Below are 6,000 nucleotides of genomic sequence, written 5' to 3' on the forward strand. Positions count from 1 at the left end.
AAACCCAGACCCCCCAAACAGACCCCATAAAGAACCCTAACCACCCCCCAAAAAACCTGAGACTCCTTAAAGACGCCCCCAAGCCCCTCACATCCCCCCCAAAATGAGACCCCATAAAGATCCCCTCAAAGAACCCCACACCCCCCCTTAGAGAACCCCCCCCAAAAGCCCTAGACCCCACCAAAAAGAGACCCTGTAAAGACCCCATAGTCCCCCAAAAAGAGCCAACCGCCCTGACTCAGCTGCTGCCAGCCCCATCGATGGAAAGATGCCACAACAACAGTGGCCTTGGCCACGCTTTCTTGGAAACAACTGGTTCCCTCATCACCTCTGAATAATAAAAATTCTAAGGCATTTTACAACAATGTCCAATACAACAGTAAACTGCTGCCAAGTATAACCCAGAAAATTGTTAGCCGATTCTCCTCTGTCGAAACCGTTGCCAGCTTTGGGCTGAGATGCCTCCAAGGTTTGGTCACCTTCGTCTTCAGCCAACATTGCCAAGTCTCTTGGCTGTTCTTCTGGATCCCCTGGAAGAAGACTGGTGACTGCCTGGAGAAGTGACTCAATCTGCTCTTCTGTTAGTCTTTCCTCACTTTCTTCCACCATCTGCAGGTCAAAAAACAATACATTGTTATTCAATCCATACTTCCTTCCTCAGCTCCAAACAGGAAGACTCGGCCCCAGTAAATACTGCTTTCAATGGATGCAAGACGTAGCCTGAACTCATCACAAAAGCATTTTACAAAGTGGAACTCTTGTAATATTTATAACAACACAAAACAAAAAAGCTCCCTTGTTAGCCACGACAGCTGGCATGCCACAGTGAGACCCTGCTTCTGTTACAAGGAGAACACCACGCTCAGAACAGGCTTTCCTCCTAAAGCCTCTCAGCCTAAGAAAAACCAAACCAAAATACCCAAAGAATTCCCACAAACTAGAAACCCCCACAAAGCCCAAAAACCAAAGAAGCCACAAACCCCCATTAAAGACACACACAAACCCCAGACCCCACAAGAAAAGCTGCGGGAACTCAAAACACCACAGAAGCCCCTAGCCCTCCCCCAAACCCGCAACCCACAGAACCCCAAAGCCTTCAAAAGGCAGAGAACCAAACCCCCCCTTAGAACCCCAGTTAAAAAAAACAAACCAACAGAAAAACCTCACAAGCCCACACTAACCCCACAAATCCCAGAGCCTGTAAAAATCCAACCCACCCAACCCCTATAGCCACAAAAACCAGGAAAAAAAAAAAAAAAAAAATCAGTAAAACTACAAACACCTTACCAACCTCCTTGGCTCATTTTCTGAGAGGAGCCTGCACCAGCAGACAGACTAACACATTTTAATCCTAAACTCGGTTCTCTGCGTTCTTTCTCTGCCCCTTCTCTACATCCTTTTCTTTCAACTTCCTCTTCCTACCCACAAGGCTGTCTAAACCAATGGATAGAAACACTAACCCAGGTAACAGTACATCCAGTTCAGATAAAGGCAATGAAATCACCAGCGCCAATACTACGACCTTCTTACAGGTACCACAAGCTCCCAAGAACTCACCTGTAACAGGAAAAGAGGAGAAACCATAGAGACCTTAAATGCAATACGCCAAAACCCGAAAGAGACTTATTCTTGTATATTGAATGTTAAAATCACATGCATAATTACAGAATTCTTTACAGCTGAAAAAATATTTTTAGAAGACGACCCTGACAGTCTACCTGCAACTGCTGCAAGATGTCTATAATAAACCCCCACAATTTTCTGTAATTAAAAACAAACAAACAAACAAAAAAAAAAAACCAGGAAAGAATGCAATCAATCATCCAGGTAATTCTGAGTTAACTGATGCCCTGAATGGGACAAGTCGAACCCAAGCTAACACCAGCCAGTTTACTGCAATGCTTGTCTAGCATACACATATATAAATCAAAATGACATGTGGCTAGAGGCCAGGTGCAAAAAAAATAAGACATTTGCACACCACAGCAGACAACCTGCCGAGGGCCACGATATGATATGCTGCAGCAGAGTCTTGTGGCTGTTCGCTCAAACACGCTGGTGGAATAGTCTGCATAACCGGCTCTGGGCACGATTTACATGGGGTTTTCTAAGCTATGCCTGATGTGGCTAAGGGATTTTTACTGGGCAATCCTGGTTTAAGACCAGTCTCGGCTCCTAAGGAATGCCAGCCAACAAAGATGTTTTCAGCCGTTAACAAGAGGAACAGAAATCCAACGACGAGCTGCTGGTTTTAAAACGTGGAGTCATCACTGTGACAAATGGCACCACACAGATCTCTGTTAACACATTTGTAGACAAAGTGGAAGACCTGGGGTTGGGGACAGCTGTGCAACTCAGCCTTCATTTCCCGAGGGCAGGTATGCTCCGTCAGCTGCTGCCAGGTGTCATCGACAACAAGAAACGGGCTGCACTCTGCCGGCTTGTCCACCTCGAACTTCTCAGCGCAGAGCTGGCGAACATCTTCGGTGCTTATAGACAGTCTCACCAGGAAAGATCTTTCCTGTACATCCACAGTACACTCCCGGGAACGCAACATGAAGGTGGTTCTGTAGAATGAGAAAACACACATCAGCAACTCAAAAACCCCAACAGCTGAAGTGTCAGCAACAAACCTGTCCCCACACTGAGACTCACCCCCGCGATTCCCACGCCCGACAGCCACCTCGCCAACTGCAATACTGGTGGCAAAACTGTGGCAAGCGGAACAGAAATTCCTAAGCCAACACCCTCCTTTCCTCATATTACACTCTAACCCTGCAATTACAGCCAAACAGGACTTGTCCTGCCGAGCAAAACCAGGAAACAAAATGCAGTGAGGCTAAGCAATGTCTGAGGCAGCAGGGTCGAGAGATGGTGCTGCTGCACTACTGCCACAAAACAGGCACCTCCTATCGCCGTGTCAGTCAGAAGGAATAAGAAAAAAGCCTCTGCCAGTGGCAGCAAACGGTGCTGATCCCCAAGTTACTGCGTGATAAGCCATCTGCATTCTTATGCTGCAGCACGCAAAGTGTTTTAGGGTGCTTCAGTCCAGTCAGGACACTTTCATTGCATTAAACCGGTGACAATCTGGGGTCCGAGCCCGATTTAACCGGCTTTCCCATGACAGCTTTTTTTCTTTTTTACAGTAAGGCTTAGAGGGAAGCAGAAAGAAAGCTTCCTCGGCAACATTAGGCTAAACCCTAATGGCAAAAGCCTCGTGGCAAAAGCTGGACCTTTTTTCTGTGTTGAAACTGACATGTTCTTACAACTCCGATAACATGGAAAAAGTCTAAGTGCACCCTACAAGGAAATGCAGTTCTACCTTTCAGAAAGCATTTAAAGAGGAAAAAAAACCAAGCAACAACTGGGGGAAAAGCAACCACAAACATCTTTTGAACACATGAACAAAGCAAGCTGCTGTAGTGTGCTTTTTTTAAAAAAAAAAGACATTAACTGTGGTTACAGACTGAAAAAGATACAATTAAAGGAAGTGGAAAAATGGCACAGTGAGAAAGACCTGTTTATCAACTCAGCGGGTGCCAATGTCTGTATGCTAAACCAATCAGGCACGCTAAATCACAATGGCAAAGATGTACATTGCACAAAAGCAAGCCAGCAAAAGCTACCATTGAGAAGGTGGTTCTACCACTTAAGTTCCAAGAAGCACTCTTATCTTTAACAAAGTATTTTTACAGCTTGCAAACTGAAACACTGAAGCTTTGCAGCAGCATTTAAACGAGGTCAGGACTGACCCTGACGAAACAGGGCCTATCCGTTTCTGTTACCGGGGTGAAGCAATTATGAAAAATCAGCCCTAGAGGAGGAAAATCAAGCTGCAGTTTTAGTTCCTAATGTATGTAACACACAGATGTTTTTAAAAGCACGCGCTTTAGACAGACGGGACTGCTTCGAGAAGAGGCTGAAGCTCCCACAAGCACTCCTAACATATACTAAGTATCAAAGTTATTTATGGAGCGGCAGAAAATTGTACTCAATCATCCTCACAATATGGCATGTTTTGCCTTTTCATCCTAGAGACGGAGGGAGGATGAAGGCCTTCCGGGGTCCGATAGCTGATAAAACTGCAGGAGCCCATCACAAGTGTAGCTACCACATTGTTAAGTCACGATGACTCCCCCTGCTCGATCGAAAATATCTCACCTCATAAGGCAGAGTCCATCAGTAGATTCCCAGGTCACACAGGCCTGCACTCTGCGAGCTGAACAGCTTTCTGTACTTCCACTTTACAGCGGAACCATGAGACTCTCTTGTTATGCTACTGATGTTGCCAACTTTAGGACCACCCTTGGATGGATTTCTACTCCAACAATGTCATCAAAATCTGCGCTGTGAAGAAGAACCCACCTTCCCTAGTCCTTTGCTTCATTTTAAGAAAAATAAACGAATGACAGGTTACCTTCTCCATGCAGAAAACACAGATCCATCGATTCCACCACGTACTCAACTTCAGTATCCAGCTCCAGCATGTCACACCTACTCACCCAGTGTGATAACACAGTCAAGAAGTCATCATTTTCATTCAGCCTCCCTGAGACAAAGGGAATAGAGACAGTCAGAGACAAACTGCGCTTTCCTTACCAGCCTCACCGTTTGAAAGGAAAGTGTTGCTTCGCTGCCTTCGCTGAGAAGTACATCTGTATTACTCTAGATCCTCCTGTAACCAGTGCGCAGCAAAGTGGGTGTCACCTGACACTGGCTGGACAGGACGCCAATGCCAGCTTCGTCCCATACTCTCTAGCGAGCGCAAATCTGACGATGCACACTTTGAGGCGTGCTCTCCTCAGGCAGCAACTCTGTCTTCTACAGGATCTGCTGGAGATGCCCCTCGTTTCATGAACTGCTGCCAACAGCACCTGCATTTATGGAGAATAAAGCATATTCAAGGGCCAGCTTGCTGCCTGGGACAGTGAGATATAGAATGAAAAAAAAAAAAAAGAACACCAGACAACAGGCTAGAGAAATTTTTGGAGAAAACAAGACAGGTGCAGATCACGACAAAGAGATGGAAAAGGAAAGTAACTGCAGTGGCCTGCAGGACAGAGATGGAAGACGAAAAAAGGAGGAAGAGAAAGCAGGAAAAAAGCACAGAGAGAAAAAGAAAAGGGAGAGGGAGATGAAGAAAGAGAAAGGGAGAGAAGAAAAGGGAGCAGGACAGTAGAATAGAGAAGTACAGGCAAGGGGAAAAAAAAAAAAAAATCAGAGGAGTAGTAAGAAAGGGCAGGGGTCAGTGGAGGGCTGGGAAGGACCAAGACTCACAAGAAGGACAACAGGTTCTGGATGGGTAACCACCCAACTCTTAAACTTTTGGGGACTTAATGGGTACAAGGTATCCAAGAAGAAAGCTCAAATAGCAAGCCAAACAGTAATGTCTCCAATGGGCTTGGACATTTCACAAGGGCAACAAAGGCTGACAAGGAAACAAAAGGCAGAGCAGAACCTGTGCTCCATTTTCATTTACCATAAAAAATTATAGAAACCCTGCGAGCCACGGAACCCCCAAAAACCCAATTAAAACCACAAAAGAAACCCAAACCAGAAAACCAAGAAAAGACCAGAGCAAAATAACCACCGAGCCGAAGAAACCAGCAAACCCGGAAACCCCAGACACCACAAGAACCCCCGATAACCACTGAACGCCACAGCAGCCACAAGAGAAGCCCTAAGCCCTCCTCTGCCAAAAGAGCCCCGCGAGACAGAAAACCCACAAGCCGCAACTAGAGAGAGACACAGACCCACGCAAACCCCCAAATCCCCCCAAACCTGCCAGCCCCGCGGCCCGGACACGCTCAGACTGACCGGAAGAGCCCAGTCGCGCCCCGCCCCGCCGGCCCCTTCGGTGCCCCGTGTCTCCCGTGCCGGCTGCTCGGGGAACGGGAGCTCTGGCCCGGCCGCACCCCCAAGCCCCCGCCGCGACCCCCTCCGCGCACTGCCCGCGCGGCGCGGAGCCCCCCCTCCCGGCCCGGACACCCCGCCGGACGC

The 6,000-nt window shown here is 47.3% G+C and overlaps 1 long non-coding RNA gene across 1 annotated transcript; it reads right to left on the reverse strand.

Annotated features, from left to right (window-relative positions):
• Positions 1-283: 283 nt before the first annotated feature.
• Positions 284-5,751, reverse strand: LOC311200019. Its single transcript, XR_014617797.1, has 5 exons — positions 4,708-5,751; positions 4,418-4,549; positions 2,330-2,567; positions 1,461-1,557; positions 284-609 (listed from the first exon to the last, which is right to left on the reverse strand). It is a non-coding gene; the product is annotated as an uncharacterized lncRNA (long non-coding RNA).
• Positions 5,752-6,000: the final 249 nt, after the last annotated feature.

The sequence above is a fragment of the Gallinula chloropus genome, assembly GCF_964237585.1.
Source record: "Gallinula chloropus genome assembly, chromosome: 1".
Lineage (NCBI taxonomy): Eukaryota > Metazoa > Chordata > Aves > Gruiformes > Rallidae > Gallinula > Gallinula chloropus.